A 21,446-nucleotide genomic window follows, 5' to 3' on the forward strand; every position below is an offset into this window, starting at 1 on the left:
AGAATCACTTGAACCCAGAAGGCGGAGGTTGCAGTGAGCCAAGATCTAGCCACTGGGCGACAGAGTGAGACTCCATCTCAAAAAAAAAAAGAGCTTTTTCTTAAACCAAAGAACCTGGGCGGGACCTGAGCTTGAAAAGAAAATGTTCAGAGTAAAGGATGATAGATGACATTAAACTTTTTCCTGTTAACATCCTTTGTTAGGTGATTGGGTTGATATAATCCATTCATTGTCAATGTTTAATCCAGTCATTTTCAATGTTTATAAAATCCAGTCATTTTCAATGTTTATAAAATCCAGTCATTTTCAATGTTTAATATTGGAATATTAAAAATATTTTAAATATCTAATAAAAATTAATATTTTTCATATAAAAATATTGGAATATTTAAAAAATCACTTCTTGGTATCCTTTTCACTAGTTTTATTTATAAGGAGATCTGGAATGCATAATCCCATTTTATCCTCACAAAAATCCTTTTTTTTTTTTTTGAGATGGACCTCACAGTCACCCAGGCTGTAGTGCAGTGCCACAATCTCTGCTCACTGCAACCTCTACGTCCTGGGTTCAAGCTAGTCTCCTGCCTCAGCCTCCTGAGTAGTTGGGACTATAGGCACCTGCTACCACACCCAGCTAATTTTTGTATTTTTAGTAGAGATGGCGTTTCACCATGTTGGCCAGACTGGTCTCGAACTCCGACCTCAAGTGATCTGCCCCCCTCGGTCTCCCAAAGTGCTGGGATCACAGGCGTGAGCCACCGCACCCAGCCTATTGCCTATTTCTATGCTATTTATGGAAAAACAGAAGCTCATAGCTCCCATCAGCCCCTAGTGAGTACTAATGAATGCATGCCAAATTATGAATTCAGTAACTTTGCACAGGTCTCGGTGGAAGGCAGAACTTTCCTTGAAAACCCCACCTCTGCTCATTTCTACAAAGAATCTTCCTTTCCACTGCTTGCCGTTTGCCTCTCTTCACCTGGTCCATTCCTAAGAAATGTGTAATCTCTGCTCCAAGTTCCCTTCCTAAAACCAGCCTTCCTTCTTCCAAAGTAGGTCTCATTTATCAGTACTCTAAGTCTTTTTTTTTTTTTAGATGGAGTTTGCTCTTATTGCCCAGGCTGGAGTGCAATGGTGCCATCTTGGCTCACTGCAACCTCCACCTCCCGGGTTCAAGTGATTATCCTGCCTCAGCCTTCTGAGTAGCTGGGATTACAGACATGTGCCACCATGCCTGGGTAATTTTGTATTTTTAGTAGAGATGGGGTTTCTCCATGTTGGTCAGGCTGGTCTGGAACTACCAGCCTCAGGTGATCCCTCCACCTTGGCCTCCCAAAGTGCTGGGATTACAGACATGAGCCACTGTGCCCGGCCTTAATCTTTGTATTTTTAGTAGAGACAGGGGTTTCACCATGTTGGTCAGGGGGGTCTCGAACTCCCGACCTAAGGTGATCCACCCACCTTGGCTTCCCTAAGTGCTGGGATTACAAGCATGAGCCACCACACCCGGACATCAGTCAGTACTCTCGGTCTTTAAGAAACCACGTCTTTCTTTTTATAGCATAGTTCAGAATGTATAATGACAGACTTTCTCGTGTATCTGTTGATTGCTTATTTCTCACACTGCAGGCTCCATGAGGGCAGACACCTTCATCATGGTGTCCTTAGCACTTAGCCACAGTGATGGAACACAGAAGTCACAACAAATAAATCACGAATGACTCAATCCATGCTGAATAACTTTAGAGGCCTGAATATGAAATAAAGTGTTAAAGGCAATGTAGTTTATGGGAATGAATGTAAAATGTTGCAGTCTCTCTAGAAAACAATATGGCAATTCCTCAAAAAATTTAAAAAAGGATTACCATTGATCTAGTTATTCCACGTGTGGGTATACAGCCAAAAGAATTGAAAGCAGGGTCTCAAAGCAGTATTTATATACCCATGTTCACAGCAGAATTATTCGCAATAGCTAAAAAGTAGAAACAGCTCAAGTGTCCATGGACAGATGAATGAATAAACTAAATGCAGTCTATCCATACGATGGAATATTACTCAGTCTTAAAAAGGAAGGAAATTCTGATACATGCTACAACATAGATGAATCTTGAAGACATTATACTAAGTAAAATCAGCCAGTCACAAAAGGACAAGGAAATTACAAACTAGATTATCATGATGGTTGCACAACCGTCAGATTCATAGAGACAGAGAATAGAATGGTGGTTGCCAGGGGCTGGAGGGAGGAGAATGGATGAGGGGAAGTTTACTGCTTAATAGGCGTGAAGTCCCAGTTTTGCAAGAAGAAAAGGATTCTAGATAAATGTGTCGATTTTAGCTGCTTTTGCCACAAAAACAAACAAAATCAAGTAACAATGCAAGAAAGATATGCTCATTTGCTTCACTATGTTAATCTTTTTACTATCTATATACATCCCATAACATCATGTAGTATGCCTTAAATATACACAATAAAATTTATTTTTTTAAAAAAGAGATCTGGGCCAGGCACGGTGGCACACGCCTGTAATCCCAGTACCTTGGGAGGCTGAGTCGGGAGGAGCACGAGGTCAGGAGTTCAAAACCAGCCTGACCAATATGGTGAAACCCCATCTCTACTAAAAATACAAAAATTAGCCGGGCATAGTGATGTGTGCCTGTAATCCCAGCTCTTCAGTAGGCTGAGGCAGGAGAATCGCTTGAACCCAGGAGGCAGAGGTTGCAGTGAGCCAAGATCATGCCAGTGCACTCCAGCCTGGGTGACAGAGTAAGACTCCATCTCAGAAAAGAAGGAGAGATCTGGAGATTGGTTGTTCAACAATGTGAATGTATTTAACATTTCAGAACAGCACACTTGAAGATGGTTGGGATGGTAAATCTTATGTTACGTGTATTTTAACACAATTGCAGAGAACAAAAGGAAATTACAAACTAGATTATCATGATGGTTGCACAACTGTGGATCTACTAAAAATAATTCAACTGTGCACTCAACATTGGTGAGTTTTATATGTAAAGCGTACCTAAATGAAATGGTTTTTAAGAAGACAATTAGATACTTGGCTATCCCTGTAAGTGAAAGAACCACAGTTATGTGTGTGTTTTTTTCTATGTGGGATTCCCAGCATCTCAAGCTTGAAATGACTAAAGGAGCGAGGCTGAGTCCCATAAATCACGATCTGCCACTGCAAAAGTATGGCCACTTTGGACCTCTGTTTATTCATGCCAGGAAGCATAGTCCACTGACTTGGTAACCACTGTTGCTTCAATTTGGAAAATGTAAGGTTTGGAATCGGGAAGTATCCCAACGTGGACCAACCTCTTAGAGTCTCTGGACTTTTATATGTCATCGTACATTTGATATCTGCCTACTCCAAATGAAAGGCTTGATGTCTGGAAGGCACTCCTCAAATTCTAGAAATTTAGAAGTTGAGCTAAAATTGCCTCCAAAATCATGCTTGTAATTCAACGAGACTGATTTATTATGGGGCCAAATGTCCACTTTTCTGAGTGTCCTGGCGCAGAGCCCTTCTGTTGTGACGATTTATGGTTGCAAAGTTGGCTAATTGCAATAATCACCACTTAACTGATGATATTTTGCCCATTTTAATATCTCTCTGCTTGTTGCCATTTCATCAATTCCAAATTGGTATTGAACAATTTCTAGCTCCAATTAGTCTTCTTTGTTGCAGCTGATGTATTGAATTCTACAATTGTGTTCTCAAAAAAGAAAAAAAAACGTAAAAATATTCCCAGTCTGGGCACCGTGGCTCACACCTGTATCCTAGCACTTTGGGAGACTGAGGTGGGAGGATTGCTTGAGCCCAGGAGTTTGAGGCTGCAACAAACCTTGATCATGTCACTGCACTCCAGCCTGGGACAGAGCGAGACTCTGTTTCAAAAAACAAAAAATATTCTGGCTGGGTGTGGTAGCTCACACCTGTAATCCCAGCGATTTGGGAGGCTGAGATAAGAGAATCACTTGAACGAGGGAGGCGGAGGTTGCAGTGAGCCAAGATAGTGCCATTGCACTCCAACCTGGGCGAAAAGAGTGAAACTCCATCTCCAAGAAAAAAAAAATTCCAACAAGTTTATTAAAGCAAGAGGGAACTGTCAGAAATGATACTTTCAGGCCGGGCACGGTGGCTCAAGCCTGTAATCCCAGCACTTTGGGAGGCCGAGGCGGGTGGATCACCAGGTCAAGAGATCGAGACCATCCTTGTCAACAAGATGAAACCCCGTCTCTACTAAAAATACAAAAATTAGCTGGGCATGGTGGCGAGTGCCTGTAGTCCCAGCTACTCGGGAAGCTGAGGCAGGAGAATCGCTTGAATCCAGGAGGCGGAGGTTGCGGTGAGCCAATATCATGCCATTGCACTCCAGCCTGGGTAACAAGAGCGAAACTCCATCTCAAAAAAAGAAATGATACTATCTCCTGTAAGTTTGTTGGTTAAAGAATAAATGGATTCAGAGATTTTATTACCACCAGGCCTCCTTTACAATAACTTCTAAAAGAAGCATTATATATAGAAAGGAACAACCAGTATGAGCCTTTCTAAAAATACATCAAAAAGTAAAGAGCATTAACATAAAGAAGAATTTACCTCAACGAAAGGATAAAATAGCCAGTTAATCTCAAATGGCAGTAACCCTAAATTTAAATCGACTAAATCCCCCAATCAAAAGATACAGACAAAATCTAACGGTATATCTAAAGATATACAAAGACTCAAAATAAAGGGTTGGAAAAAACTTACCAACCAAATGGGGAGCAAAAATAAATAAATAAAAAGCAGGAGTTGCAATTCTCATAATTAATAAAATAGATTTTAAAGCTACAAGGATACAAGGGTAAAAGGATCAATGTAATAATAAGAGATCTTAACACCCAGATACATAAGACCCATAATGAGATTTAGATTCAACGAGACAGAAAATTGATAACGATATCCAGGACTTGAACTCAGATCCAGAACAATAAACTCAATAGAGCTCTCCATTTTAAACACACAAAATATACATTATCCACTTTAAACACACAAAATATTGATCGGCCATTATTGATACCTATTTTAGGAACGAAGTAATATTTCTTTTTCCCTCTTTTTCCCTCTTTTTCTTTCTCTTTCAAAAAAAAAAAAAAGAATGAACAAAATCAATTTTGTATTCTTGCTTCTCCAGGGTGAATACCAACTCATAAAAAAAAAAAAAAGAATAAATGGATTAAGAATAAAAAAGTTTGTGCGACTGGCTTTTTTTATTTCTCAGTCACTTGAAACTCTTGCTAGTCCAAGCATGCAAGTCTTTCGGTCAATCTCAGGCACACAAGCGGTCGAGAATGTTGGTTTTCTAAGTCCATAGGAGCAGTTCTTAATGGGGGCAATGTGCCCTTTCCCCCACCAGAGGACATTTGGCAATGTCTGGAGACATTTTTGGTTGCTACCTACTACACAACTGTCTAGTAGGTAGAGGCTGGGGTCATGCTAAAGATCCTACACTGCCGGGGGGCCAGGCGCGGTGGCTCACGCCTATAATCCCAGCACTTTGGGAGGCCGAGGTGGGTGGATCACGAGGTCAAGAGATCGAGACCATCCTGGACAACATGGTGAAACCCCGTCTCTACTAAAAGTACAAAAATTAGCCGGGCATGGTGGCGCACACCTGTAGTCCCAGCTATTCGGGAGGCTGAGGCAGGAGAATTGCCTGAACCCAGGAGGCAGAGGTTGCGGTGAGCCAAGATTGTGCCACTGCACTCCAGCCTGGGTAACAAGAATGAAACTCTGTCTCAAAAAAAAAAAAAAGATCTTGCACTGCCCAGGATGACCTCCACAACAAAGGATTACCTGATCCAAAATGTCAAGGGTGCCGGAGATGAGAAATGAGGTCTACAGGTAATATGATTTCAAGGCCATATCAGCATCTAACTAATGCCACTAAAAAAAAAAAAAAAAAAAAAAAATAGTAAAGTCCTTTCTAATAAAACTTTTAAGTATTAAATCATAATCAAATCCTCTTATCTTCTCCAGGGGAGGCTTCTCAGCCTTCCCGACTAAATCAAACTTTAGCATTTTGACCCTTTCCCTCGAAGATTGCACAATTGCAGTCTTATATTCACTCATGTGACGATTTGAGTAATGTATCTACTTCTCCTCCCAGATTAGAGAAAGATAACTTTTGGCATTGTGTTTATTTCACTGAATGGGATACCATAAGATTTTCCCACCACGTTAAAACGAATCTTTATAAATATATTTTGTAACTTTTTCACTCTGTGGATGAACCTTTAATTTACTTACCCAATCCGAGTTGTATATTTGAGATCTTTGTCTTTACTATATAGGTAACATTTCAGGGAACATACAGAGCTCATACAGCTCTGCCCAAATTTTGAATTTCTTGTCTTAAGACCTACCATCTTGAGTCTTTCTGAAATGAATGTTGAAATGCATTTCACAAATTCACAGTCGTTTGAGAGCTTTTTTCAAATACTATCTTATTTCTTTTGTGGGCTCTTGTGCAAGACCAGGGCCTGAGTAACAAGAGTGATCAAGCTACATGGGTCATCTCATAAACATGCTTATCAGGACGCTCACATATTGCGTAACTGGACAGCAGAAATGTATAGATTTTCAAAAACAAGTCAAAGGTTCAATTGATTGAACAATTCTTTTTTCTGCTAGAAATGCTTTCCATTTCATTTCCTCTTTAAACAAATCTGATTCACTCTTCACTTAAATATTTCTGTACGAGAGTCCAAACCCTTTCTTAAAAGTTTTCTCTTGCTTTAAAAAAATTTTTCTTTTTTTTTTTTTTGTAATCTACCAGGCACAAATCCAACCCCCTAGTTCCCTAAAAAGTGCTTATTGTAAATTCTACGTTTAAAACATATTACTGAGAAGGCTCTTCTTTAAATTCGCTGCAAACTTTATTATAATAAAACAAAGCCCTAAAAGCATGGCACAATGGAAAGCTTACTGTTACAAATAAATATCTATCCAGCTTTGCAATACAAATGATAATTAAAAATAAACTCATTAGAGAAATCTAGGCAACATACGAAAAGTGAGTGGGTTAGAACTCGGCAATTAAGAATGTTAATTGGAGCACAGAGAAAAGCAAAGGACAGTCATTGTGAAGATAACTGCTCTATAAACACCTAAATGGCTTCTGTGAAGGGAAAGAAAGGATCATCTTTTGACCATGAAAGGGAATATAAAATGTTCTTTTCTTTGTTTGAATGTGTGGAGAGATCTTAAACTTCTTCTCTCAGCTCAGACTCTCAAGTAAACAAATGACTTGGCCCTACTCTGGTGTGGGTAACAAAAGGCAGAGAAATGGAGGGAAAGAGAAAACCCAAGTGGGTAGGCGAGAAGTGAAGAGAGCCAATGCTGAAGAAGAAGAAAAATAAGGGAGGATGATAAACGTACAGGAACAAAGCGAAAAACCAAAACAGAAGGCATAACCCCCTGGGAAACAGAACGAGAGTTAAAGACAGAATAAGGAGTCATCTCATTTTTTTCACTCTCCAGGTGATCTACAAGTTAATTTCTTAAAGATAGCAGAGTGGACAAGCACAGTCAGACAGACCCAGATGCAGATCTTGCTTTTTGGCAATTTCCATCTGGGCGGTATAATTTCTGCCAGGTTCTCAACCTCCTTATGCCTTCATTTGTTCCCTAGTCAATGGGGAGGGTAATCACTGCTTATGGCCTTGCTGCAATATCAGAAATGATGTGTGTAAAGCCCCTGGCATATTGTTAAGTATTTAGGAAACATCTATTATCACATGAATTACTTCAGGGTACAGCAGGGATGTTTAAGGTTTCTCGTAATATTAAGCAGATACACAACATCCATGATAGTTTTGCAGTTGGAGTTAATTTTATTTACATGGTCATTTATTTGATCATTCATTCATTCATTCAAGGAGTCATTATTTTGTCTGCTATGCATAGGGCCTTGAGCTCACGCAGTGCTGGAAATTTATTTATTTATTTATATATTTTTGAGACAGAGTCTCACTCTTTCACCCAGGTTGGCATGCAATGATGTGGTGCTCACTGCACCCTCTGCCTCCTGGGTTCCAACGATTCTCCTGCCTCAGCCTCCCAAGTAGCTGGGACTACAGGCGTGTGCCACCACACCCAGCTAATTTTTGTATTTCTAGTAGAGACGGGGTTTCACTATGTTGGCCAGGCTGATCTCGAACTCCTGACTTGTGATCTGTCTGCCTCGGTGTCCCAAAGTGCTGGGATTACAGGTGAGCCACTTTGACCAGCCAGTGCTGGGAATTTAGAGATGAAAAAACTTAAGTAGTTCAGTCTAAAATGTCTAAAAGTGTAATGTCAAAATTGCGGGCTTGTGCAGAAATGTTGGTCTGTGGGCCAGTGGTAGTCTATGGCACATTGATTCTGCCTAGAATATAGCTAGGATAGGATGGAATCACTAATGGAGGACATATTTTTTTCCACAATAAAACACTGCATGACGGAAGGGGCTGTGGTTATCTCACTCACCGTTGCATAAACAAATTGCATTGCATAAGCAAATACCCTTAATTAATGGCATCTAGGAGCAAGTGCTTTGAAGACAGAATAAGGTAAAAGGACAGAGGGCATCAGTCCATGCTCTTTTGTAGGGTGATCAGGAAAGGCTTCACTGCTGAGACATGAAGGACGTGAGGGAGAGCGCCATTTAGATCTGTGTGAATTGCATTGCAGACAGAGGCAAAAGGCAGTGCAAAGACCCTGAGGCAGGAACATGCTTGGCGTGTTTGAGGAACCAGAAAAAGGCCAGTGGGGCTGGAGTGGAGTGAGTGAGGAGTAATGGGGGCAGAGGACATATGACCTTAGAGATGATGGCTCTAGATATTTTGCTTTCCAATTTTTTTTATTGTGGTACAGTACCCATAATACACAAAATTTACTTTAATTTTATTTTTCCTGAGATGGAGTTTTGTTCTGTCACCCAGGCTGGAGTATAGTGGCATGATCTCAGCTCACTGAAACCTCCATCTCCCAGGTTCAAGTGATTCTCCTGCCTCAGCCTCTTGAGAAGCTGGGATTATAGGCACATGCCACTAGGTCTGGCTAATTTTTGTATTTTTAGTAGAGATGGGGTTTCACCGTGTTGGCCAGGCTGGTCCTGAACTCCTGACCTCAGGTGATCCACCTGCCTCAGCCTCCCAAATTGCTAAGATTACAGGTGTGAGCCACTGCTCCTGGCCTATAATCTTAGCAAGTCCTTCCTTTTTAAGGCTGAACAATATTCCATCTTATGATTAGAACACATTTTGTTCATCCATTCATCTCTGTCATGGACATGTGGGTTGTGTCCACCTTTTAGCTATTGAGAATCATTTTGCTGTGAACATGGATGTACAAGTACCTCTTTCACACCCTGCTTCCAGTTCTTCTGGGTATATACCCCTAAGTGGAACTGCTGGATAATGGGGCATTTTTAATTTTTAGGGGACCCAGGATACTGCTTTCTACTGTGCCTGCACCATTCATATCATGACCGGGTGTGCTTCAGTTCTAATTTCTCCCCATCCATGCCGACACATGATTTTCTGTTGTTTTTTTTTTGGTAGTAGCCACCTAATGGGTGTGAGGTGGTATCTCATTAGAGTTTTGACTTCTATTTCCCTAATGGTTAATGATGTTGAGCAACTTTTAATATGTTTTGTCATAGAGATAGATAGATATCGCCATATATCTGTATCTATCTATCCCAAATAAAAGATTTTGTTATTGCCTCCTTTTCCATTTATTTTATTATTTTATTTTTGAGATGAAGTTTTGCTTTTGTTGCTCAGGCTGGAGTGCAGTGGCGGGATCTCGGCTCATTGCAACCTCCACATCCCGGGTTCAAGCGATTCTCCTGCCTCAGCCCCCTGAGTAGCTGGGATTACAGGCATGCGCCACCACACCCAGGTAATTTTGTATTTTTAGTGGGGACAGGGTTTCTCCATGTTGGTCAGGCTAGTCTCGAACTCCAGACCTCTGTCTTGACCTCCCTAAGTGCTGGGATTATAGGCGTGAGCCACCACGCCTGGCTGTTTTCACTTATTCTAAATGTCATCTCATAATGGCAGCTTAGCAAATAGATATCCATATAACTGCTTGAAAATTTTTAGGTTTAAGAAATACTCAAAGGAGTGATTAGTAGTAGAATGCTTAATAAATTCTTAATTTGGCCAGGTGTGGTGGCTCACGCCTGTAATCCCAGCACTTTGGGAGGCTGAGGGAGGTGGATCACGAGGTCAGGAGATCGAGACCATCCTGGCCAACATGATGAAACCCCATCTCTACAAAAATAAATAAATAAATAAATAAATAAATTCTTAATTTTCAGGCTGAGTATGGTGTCCTGTAATCCCAGAACTTTGGGAGGCCAAGACAGGTGGATCACCTGAGGTCAGGAGTTTGAGACCAGCCTGACCTACATGGCAAAACCCTGTCAACTCTACTAAAAATACAACAATTGGCTGGGCATGGTGGCATGTGCCTGTAAGCCCAGCTACTCAGGCAGCTGAGTCATGAGAATTGCTTGAGACAGGAGGCGGAGGTTACAGTGAACTGAGATCAGGCCACTGTATTTCCTCATGGGTGACAGAGGAAGATTCTGTCTCAAAAAAATTAAATAAATAAACAAATTTCTAATTGTCCTAAACCAAAAATGTCTAAGGAAACAAAGCGTGGTGGTACACACCTGTAGTAGCAGCTACTGGGGAGGGTGAGGCAGAAGGATCACTTGAGCACAGGAGTTGAAAGCTGTAGTGCACCATGATGAGTCCTGTAAATAGCCTCAGGAACCCAGCCTGGGCAATATAGTGAGACCCGGATCTCTAAAAACAAAAAACCAAAAACCTAAGAGTTGAAATATTTAGATAGGTTTCATCTTTTTTTTATTTTTGAGACGGAGTTTCACTTTTGTTACCGAGGCTGGAGTGCAATGGCGTGATCTTGGCTCACCGCAACCTCCGCCTCCTGGGAACAGGCAATTCTCCTGCCTCAGCCTCCTGAGTAGCTGGGATTACAGGCATGTGCCACCGTGCCCAGCTAATTTTTTGGTATTTTTAGTAGAGACGGGGTTTCACCATGTTGACTAGGATGGTCTCGATCTCTTGACCTGGTGATCCACCCATCTCGGCCTCCCAAAGTGCTGGGATTACAGGTGTGATCCACCGCTCCCGGCCCTGGGTTTCATCTTAATATGACTGTCAAGTCAATTAGCAATAGGACAGCTATCCCCAGTTTTTTGTTGTTGTTGAGATGGAGTCTTGCTCTGTTGCCCAGGCTGGAGTGCAGTGGTACGATCTTAGCTCACTGCAACCTCTGCCTGCTGAGTTCAAGTGATTCTCCTGCCTCAGCTTCTTGAGTAGCTGGGATTACAGGTGCCTGCCATCACACCTGGCTAATTTTTATATTTTTAATAGAGAAAGCGTTTCACTATGTTGGCCAGGTTGGTCTTGAACTTCTGACCTTGTGACCTGCCTGTCGTGACTCCCCAGAGTGCTAGGGTTACAGGCATGAGCCACCATACCAATTTTTTTTTTAATGAACATTGCTTTGGTTTTTGTTTGTTTGTTTAGTGACATGAAAGGCTATCAGAGCGTTTCGATCAGAGGAATGACATGATTTTCCTAGGTTTTAGGAGAAGTCTGAGGGAGGTTATAGACCCAAGTAGGTGGGGGAAAGGGTGGATGTGGGGAGAGCAGTGAGGACTCTACTACAGTAGCCCAGGAGTGAGAAAATGGAGCTTGGACCAAGGTGGAAGTGGTGGGGATGGGAGAGATGAAAGAGAGATGTGGGGAATTTATTGTGATCATGTGACTGATAGAACTTGCAAACTGATCGAATGCAGGTATAAGACACAGGTGTTAAGGATGACGCCTAGATTTCCAGCCTGAGCATCCAGAAGGGTGCAGATACCAGGTACAGAAATAGGAAAGGCTGTGGGAGACGTAGATTTGGCAGAGGAGGGTGCTTGAGAACTCGTTTGGAACACGTTATGTTTGATATGCCACTTCGACATTCAAGAGGAAAAGTCAGCTGGGCGCGGTGGCTCACGCCTGTAATCCCAGCACTCTGGGAGGCTGAGGCAGGTGGATCACCAGGTCAAGAGATCGAGACCATCCTGGTCAACATGGTGAAACCCTGTCTCTACTAAAAATACAAAAAATTAGCTGGGCACGGTGGCGCGTGCCTGTAATCCCAGCTACTCGGGAGGCTGAGGCAGGAGAATTGCCTGAACCCAGGAGGCGGAGGTTGCGGTGAGCCGAGATCGTGCCATTGCACTCCAGCCTGGGTAACAAGAGCGAAACTCCATCTCAAAATAATAGAAAAAAAAAAAAAGAGGAAAAGTCAGATCAACAGTTGGAGCCAGCAGTCTGAAGTTTAGCGGCAAGGACCAGCAGGCAGTTAACATCAGTATGAGATGGTGTTTGAAGCTGAGAAACGGACTCAGATCATCTAGGCAGTGAATGGAGATAGGGAACAGAAAAGTGCAAGGATGAGGCCTGGGGAACTTCTCGGTTTAAAGGAGGGAGTTGAGGAGAAATATATATAGGTTCAGAGAAAGAGCAGCCAGGAATCAGGATGACAGAGAGAGCAGTCCAGGAAGCCAAGAGAGGAGCGTGCTTCACAGGGAGGCAGGGACCCACTGCCCGAACATGATACTGGTGTGTCAAGGCAGATGAGCACGGGAACTGAGTGCTGGGTTTGGCAATAGAGACAACCAGTCGTTAAGGGGACGCTTGGGGATACTGAGGGGCTGGAGCTGATTGGAGAGGGTTGGGGAAGAATGAGAGAAGGTGGTAAACTTTTTAGAGTCAATTCTTTTTTTTTTTTTTTTTTGAGATGGAGTTTCGCTTTTGTTTCCCAGGCTGGAGTGCAATGGTGCGATCTCGGCTCACCGCAACCTCCGCCTCCTGGGTTCAGGCAATTCTCCTGCCTCAGCCTCCTGAGTAGCTGGGATTACAGGCACGCACCACCGTGCCCAGCTAATTTTTTTTGTATTTTTAGTAGAGACGGGGTTTCACCATGTTGACCAGGATGGTCTCGATCTCTTGACCTCGTGATCCACCCGCCTCGGCCTCCCAAAGTGCGGGATTACAGGCTTGAGCCACCGCACCCAGCCGAGTCAATTCTTTTAAAACTGTTTCTGCCTGTAATACCAGCACTTTGGGAGGTCAAGGCAGGCGGATCACGAGGTCAGGAGGTTGAGACAAGCCTGGCCTCCTGAAACGCTGTCTGCACTAAAAATACAAAAATTAACTGGATGTGGTGGTGGGCACCTGTAATCTCAGCTACTTGAGAGGCTGAGACAGGAGAATCACTTGAACCCAGGAGGCAGAGGTTTCGGTGAGCCGAGACTGCACCATTGCACTCCAGCCTGGGTGACAGAGCAAGACTCTGTCTCAACAAAACAAAAAAAAACCCTGTTTAATGGTGAGTGGGAGTCGGGAGCTTCAGGGGGAATATGAGTGTGAGGGAGATAACACAACAGGTGCTGGATGACATTGGGAGGATCCAAGGGAAGGGGAAATGTTGATGACGCAGCAGAGAAAGGGAATAGTTCCAGAGTACAGATGCTCCTTGACTTCTGATGGCTTTACGTCCTGATAAACCCACTGTAAGTTGAAAATATAACAAACTGGGGCCGGGTGTGGTGGCTCACGCCTGTAATCCTTACACTTTGAGAGGCTGAGGCGGGCAGATCATGAGGTCAGGAGATCGAGACCATCCTGGCTAACACGGTGAAACCCATCTCTACTAAAAACACAAAAAATTAGCCTGGCGTGGTGGCAGGCACCTGTAGTCCCAGCTACCTGGGAGGCTGAGACAGGAGAATCACTTGAACTGGGAGGCGGAGGTTGCAGTGAGCCGAGATTGCACCACTGCACTCCAGGCTGGGTGACCGAGGCTCAAAAATAATAATAAAATAAATATATATGTGTATACATATATATACACACACTCATATATAACATACAATATTTTATATAAATATATATATTTATAAAACTGAAAATGCATTTAGAGGCCAAGGCAGGTGGATCACTTGAGGCCAGGGCTTTGAGACCAGCCTGGCAACATGGCAAAACCCTGTCTCTACTAAAAATACAAAAATTAGCCAGGCATTGTGGTGCAGGCCTGTAATCCCAGCTACTTGGGAAGCTGACCAGGAGAATCACTTGAACCCATGAGGCGGAGGTTTCAGTGAACCAAGAACGTGCCACTGCCCTCTAGCCTCGGTGAAAGAGCAAAACTCTGTCTCAACAAAACAAATAAATAAATAAATAACAAACACCCAAATGTTAGCTATTGAATGAATGAGTGAATGAATGAATGAGTGGGTAGGTGAAGTGGAGGAAGATATGAAGTGGGTGGGCGTGAGGGTGATAGAAATCTGTGGTGGTGGCTCACACCTGTAATACCAGCACTTTGGGAGGCCGAGGCTGACTGGTCACCTGAGGTTGGGAGATCAAGACCAGCCTGACCAATATGGAGAAACCCCATCTCTACCAAAAATGCAAAATTACCCAGGCATGGTGGTGGCAGGCACCTGTAATCCCAGCTACTTGGGAGGCTGAGGCAGGAGAAGCGCTTGAACCCAGGAATCGGAGATTGCAGTGAGTACTCCGGCCTGGGTGACAGAGTGAAACTCCATCTTATTAAAAAAAAAAAAAAAAAAAAAAAAAAAGCAGCAGCAGCTACTGTCCTTGGTGTGCAGTCAAGAAAAAAAATGGGAGAAGTTGAGGTTAGGGATGGGTGGGGCCAGATCACAGGTGGCTTATAGGCCCTGCCTATGGCTTGACTTTCATGCTAAGTGATGGGGGCTTTTTTTTTTTGAGATGGAGTCCCGCTTTGCTGCCCAGACTGGAGTGCAATGGTGTAATCTCAGCTCACTACTCGGCCTCCAGGTTTCAAGCAATTCTCCTGCCTTAGCCTTCTGAGTAGCCGGGATTACAGGAGCCTGCCGCTACATCCAGCTAATTTTGTATTTTGAGTACAGATGGGGTTTTACCATGTTAGTCAGGCTGGTCTGGAACTCCTGACCTCAGGTGACCCGCCTGTCTCGGCCTCCCAAAGTGCTGGGATTACAAGTGTGAGCCACTGTGCCCAGCCATGATGGGGGCTTTAAGCTGGGGAGGGAGGTGATCTGATTACCCTGGAAGAGTGCCCTGGATGCCTGTGAAGAAAATGAAGAGGGCAAGACGGAAGGCAGCCTGGAGACATACCCCGAGGATGCCATTTCCCACCTCACCTCCATTGCTCCTCAGGAGCTTGGGTGAAACCACCTTCCATCCAATCCTTCCAGTTCCCACCTCTCTAGTTGAGGGGGAGCCTAGCAAGTTGTGGTAGTGCCTGACATACAATTAGTTGGGCCCAGTGCTAAAGGAAAATAAGGACTCCTTGTTCAAAATTACTAAGACATGCAAGATGCTGACAGCAGAGCGTTGAGCCAAGCATGAGGCCCTTCTGCGCGCAGACCCCATGAAGCTGGCCCTGGGGAGAAGACTGTGGACTCAGTGGTTAGGGAGGCTTCTCTGAGAAGGAGACACCTGACCTCCTTCAGAAATTATGACCTTTTGGGACTGGTATGGTGGCTTACACCTGTAAGCACTTTGGGAGGATCACCAGAGGCCAGGAGTTCAAGACCAGCCTGGGCTATATAGTGAAACCCATGTCTCTACAAAAAAAAATTTTTAAAATATTAGCTGCATATGGTGGTACATGCCTATAGTCCCACCTACCCAGGAATCTGAGTGGGAGGATCCGTTGAGTTCGGGAGTTCAAGGCTATGATTTCACTGCTGCACTCCAGCCTGAGTGACAAAGCCAGACCCTGTCTTTATTTTATTACTTTTTGAGACGAAGTCTCAGTCACAATGCTGGCATGTAGTGGTACGATCTCAGTTCACTGCAACCTCCGCCTCCCAGATTCAAACGATCTCCTGCCTCAGCCTCCTGAGTAGCTGGAACTACAGGTGAGTGCCATCATGCCCAGCTAATTATTGTATTTTCAGTAGAGATGGGGGTCGGCCAGGATGGTGGTGATCTCTTGACCTCATGATCCACCTTCCTTGGCCTTCCAAACTGCTAAAATTACAGGCATGAGTCACCTCTCCTGGCCTAGACCCTGTCTACAAAACAACAACAACAAAAAAAACAGCCCGGGTGCGGTGGCTCATGTCTGTAATCCCAGCACTTTTGGAGGCCAAGGTGGGCAGATTAGTTGAGGTCAGGAGTTCAAGATCAGCCTGGCCAACATGGTAAAACTCCATCTCTACTAAAATTACAAAAAGTTATCCAGGCATGGTGGCAGGTGCCTGTAATCCTAACTACTTGGGAGGCAGAGGCAGGAGAATTGCTTGAACCTGGGAGGCGGAGGTTGCAGTGAGGCAAGATTGTGCCACTGAACTCCAGCCTAGGAGACAGAGCAAGACTGTATCTCAGAACAAACAAAAAGACACAAAGAGAGTGAGAGAGAGAGAGATTATGACCTTCTTGATGCCAGCAGACGTTGCTTTGTAATCACCAAGTAGAAAGAGGGAGCGGCAGCCTGCCTTCTTACACACCTGGGCCACACTGCCCACCTGCACTGTTCCCCACAGTCTTCCTCTTGAGTAGCTGGGACTACAGGCACATGATACCACACCCAGCTAATTTTTTCATTTTTTACAAAATTATTTATTTTTCCTAGAGATAGGGTTTCACTACGTTGGCCAGGATGGTCTCGAACTCCTGACCTCTTGATCTGCCCACCTTGGCCTCCCAAATTGTTGGGATTACAGGCGTGAGCCACCGCACCTGGCCTGTTTTTGTTTTTTTAAAGATGGGAGAGATTGTACGTGCTGAAGGGAAGGCTGTCATTCAAAAAGGAAAGCTTGTGTATTCATGGAGCATCGGGAGCGAAGAAGGTTCTGAGACGGCAGGCAGGGCTGGGAGGTGGGATTGGTTTTCAGAGAAAGGACATCCTTTAATAGGAGGAGAGAAGCTGGGGACCAGGAGCGAAGCCTAAGGCCTTCCCAGGCCCTGGAAACCCTCGGTGCTGGCCGGTCCCCTGCTGCTTCTCTGCTTCACTTCCTTTCTCAGCCTCTCCTCACTTCTGCTCTGGCCCCCTGGCTCCGTGGCTTTTCCCCAAGTCTTCCGACCAGGCACCAGCCTTTGCCTCCCTTTTCCCTCTCTCTGGGACATTTTTGCTGCAGAGATCCATGTGGCTCAGTCCCTTGCTTTATCTGGGTCTCTGCTCTCCTGTTGCTTTTTCAGAACTCTTCCCTGACTACCCCATGGGTAACGGTATCCTCCTATCACCTCTATTCAGACCCTCTCCCTTACCACAGGGCCTTTGCACCTGCTATTCTCCCTACCTGAAACACTGTACCTTTCCTGATATATATATATATATATTTTTTTTTTTGAGACAGAGTCTCACTCTGTCATCCAGGCTGGAGTACAGTGCACGATCTCAGCTCACTGCAACCTCCACCTGCTGGGTTCAAGTGAGCACATGTGACTAATTTTTGTATTTTTAGTAGAGATGGCATTTCACCATGTTGCCCAGGCTGGTCTGGAACTCCTGATCTCAAGTGATCTACCTGCCTCAGCCTCCCAAAGTGCTGGGATTACAGGCATCCACCACCACACCCGGCCTCTGATTTTTTTGTTCATTTTTTTGATACTGACTCTCCTGCTGTTACGCAGGCTGGAGTGCAGTGGGGTGATCTCAGCTCACTGCAACCTCTGCCACACTCTCCTAAGTAGTTGGGATTACATGCATCTGCCACCATGCCTGGCTAATTTTTGTATTTTTAGCAGAGATGGGGTTTCACCATGTTGGCCAGGCTGGTCTCGAACTTCTGACCTCAGGTGAGCTGCCTGCCTTGGCCTCCCAAAGTTCTGGGATTATAGGTGTGAGCCTCTGTGCCCAGCCTGATTTTATTTTATTTTTTTTTTTGGTAGAGATGGGGGGCTTGCTTTGTTGCACACGCTGGTCTCAAACTCCTGGGCTAAAGCTATCCTCCCGCCTCAGCTTTCCAAAGTGCTGGGATTATGGGAATGAGCCACCAAGCCAGGTACCTTCTCCGGTCTTGTTAATGACTCAAACTTCACCCTTAGCTCAGGTATCTGTCTTTAGTCTTGCCTCTGCTTTCTCCCCGACTAGGTCCGGTTCCCTCACGCATGACCCTTGGAGGCACTTCTCCAAGAGCATTCGCTGAATTTACTATTTTTCATTTGTGAGATTGGCCAAGACCTCTTTCTTGCTCCAGCCTCCAGGCACCATCCAAGCAGGGACCACATTCATCTTACCCAAATGTGTATTTTCAGTGTCTGCTGTAGGTGCCAGGCACCCAGCAGGGACCCAGAACTTAGAGTGTTGGGTGTACTCATGGCTCAGAACTGCAGTTCAGCCCAAGCTGTAGGCCTGAAGAGTGAAGCTCAAGATATGCCATCATCAGAGATCAAGGGTGGGAGGTTAAAAAAAGAAAAAGAGGCCAGGTGCAGCGGCTTATGCCTGTAATCCCAGTACTTTGGGAGGCCAAGGCGGGTGGATCACCTGAGGTCGGGAATTCAAGACCAGCCTGGCCAATATGGTGAAACCCTGTCTCTACTAAAAATACAAAAATTAGCTGGGCATGGTAGTGGGCGCCTGTAATCCAAGCTACTCGGGAGGCTGAGACCAGAGAATTGCTTGAACCTGGGAGGTAGAGGTTGCAGTGAGCTGAGATCGTGCCACTGCACTCCAGCCTGGGTGACAGAGCAAGACTCCATCTCAAAAAAGAAAGAAAGAAGAGAGAGAGAGAGAAAGAAAGAAAGAGAAAGAGAGAGAGAGACCAAGCCAGGCGCAGTGGCTCACACCTGTAATCCCAGCACTTTGGAAAGCCGAGGCAGACAAATCCCTTGAGGTCAGGAGTTCCAGACCAGCCTGGACAACATGGTAAAACCTCATCCTTTCAGAAAATACAAAAATTAGCTGGGCGTGGTGGCATGTACTTGTAGTCCCAGCTACTCGGGAGGCTGAGGCAGGAGAATTGCCTGAACCTGGGAGATGGAGGTTCCAGTGAGCCATAATTGCGCCTGAACTCCAGCCTGGGTGACAGAGTGAGACTCCATCTCAAGGAGGGAAGGAAGGAAGGAAGGAAGGAAGGAAGGAAGGAAGGAAGGAAGGAAGGAAGGAAGGGAGGGAGGGAGGGAGGGAGGGAGGGAGGGAGGGAGGGAGGGAGGGAGGGAGGGAGGGAGGGAGGGAATCAATACTCATTATCAAGTACTCAAACCCGTATCTGTCTATACGTGCTACTGACCTAAACTATATTTTTCAAGAATATTCTTCATTGCCCAGGCTGGAGTGCAGTGGAGCTATCTCGTCTCACTGCAACCTCTGCCTCCCAGGTTCAAGAGATTCTCCTGTCTCAGTCTGTCAAGTAGTTGGGACTACAGGCATACACCACCACACCCGACTAATTTTTGGTAGAGACATGGTTTCGTCGTGTTGGCCAGGCTGGTCTCAAACTCCTGACCTCAGGTGATCCGCCTGCCTTGGCCTCCCAAAGTGCTGGGGTTTCAGGCATGAGCCACTGCACCTGGCCTCAAGAATACTGTTCATTTGCAGAGGCATAGAGGTGAAGAGTACCCTCTGCAATTACACAGCCTGGATTTGACTCCTACCTCTCCTCTCTGCAAGTTTTCTGGCACCAGTATTGTTGGTTCAGCTCCCTCTGGGCCTCACTTACTCATCTGTAAAATGGGGATATTAACACCTGCCTTGTCCATTTACTAGGAGGATGAATGTGATTATTACATGTAAAAGGCTGGAGCTATGCCTGACACATGATACATATTCAAACTCCAGTCCACCTTCTCTTTTTGAATGCCAGACTTTGTGCTAAACTCTTACTGGCTTTTACACTGAGCCCCAAAAGATCATCAGCCCAAATTTTAGGGCACGGCGTTTTTGTTAATGTCTCAGAAAAGTCGGATTGGAAGTTGCATGCACGGTTCTTGCCGCAACAGAGTAAAGCAGCAATCTCTCTGCACTACTGCATTTCCAGCTGGCAGAGTTCAGTTTTTAAAGAGCAGTAAATACTTACAAGAGACGAACGGCAGGAAGTGAATGAAGGAATAGATACATTTTTAAGATCCACTGACAGCTTGGACATTCTGGAAGCCGTGTGGGTCTGGGAGATGAATTTATTGGCTTTAATGTCAGATGCTGTGCAGGTCCTGAGTGGTGCCTTTTGTCCTGACGTCAGCTGAGAGTGGATCTTTGGAAGGATTTGCCCATTGAGCACATTTGCTGAAACATCTTGGCTTCATTACATTTATGAGTTTTAAAAGCATGTAAAATATTTTATGTGGTTCTTGCAAAAGGGTAACAACATAAATAACCTGCAGGGATAGGATGATTTTTCCAGAAATGGGGTCAGCCGGCAAGCCAGCGTTCGCCCTGTGGACATCCTGAGTGTACCGAGTATTAATACTTCACCTGCCCCTCTGGATCCACTCTCCGTGTTCTCTTCCCTGCCCTGTGCCCGAGGCTGAGCAGTGGGGACTGCATCTGCTGGTTCTGGGACATCTGGGTTTCTTGCTGGGTTCAGCCAATAAAGAGCAGGAGTGGGAGATGGGAGGACCGAGGTAGGGCTGAGGTATTGACTCCCTGGCTGGCAATGGTCTGGCCTGTGTCCCTCTACTGAAAGCCACGGCTCCTGTGGTGTGGCCTCTTTCTCATGGAGCTTGCCATTTTCTGATAACCACTGCCTCCTGCTGCCTTGGCAGGTCTTGAAGAGGGAAGAGCTTCCGGTTGTTAGTACCCCTGGGGGGCTTCATCAGTGCCGGTGGTTTCTCTATACCTTGCTTACACCTTTGCAAATATCTCCTTTATTAAACTCTCCTTAGCAGGTATGGTGGCATGTTCCTGTAGTCCCAGCACTTGTGGAGGCCAAGACAGGAGGATAACTTGAACCTGGGAGACGGAGGTTGCAGTGAGCCAAGATTGCGCCACTGCACTTCAGACTAGGTGACAGAGTGAGATCCTGCCTCTGTCTCCAAATAAAAAAAAAGCAAAAACCACTAAAAGACTCTCCTCAGTTACTCTGCTCAAGTGAGGCTTTTAATTATCTTGAGGATCTTGAATGGGCACAGTTATTATTTTGTTTGCTTTTGACACAGAGTTTCGTTCTTCTTGCCCGGGCTGGAGTGCAGTGGTACGATCTCAGCTAACCACAACCTCTGCCTCCCGGGTTTGAGCAATTCTCCTGTCGTAGGCTCCTGAGTAGCTGGGATTATAGGCATGCGCCACCACGCCTGACTAATTTTGTATTTTTAGTAGAAATGGGGTTTCTCCATGTTGGTCAGGCTGGTCTCAAACTCCCGACCTCTGGTGATCCACACACCTTGACCTCCCAAAGTTCTGGGATTAGAGGTATGAACCGCCATTCCT

This window comes from Callithrix jacchus, chromosome 5 (genome assembly GCF_049354715.1).
Source record: "Callithrix jacchus isolate 240 chromosome 5, calJac240_pri, whole genome shotgun sequence".
NCBI lineage: Eukaryota > Metazoa > Chordata > Mammalia > Primates > Cebidae > Callithrix > Callithrix jacchus.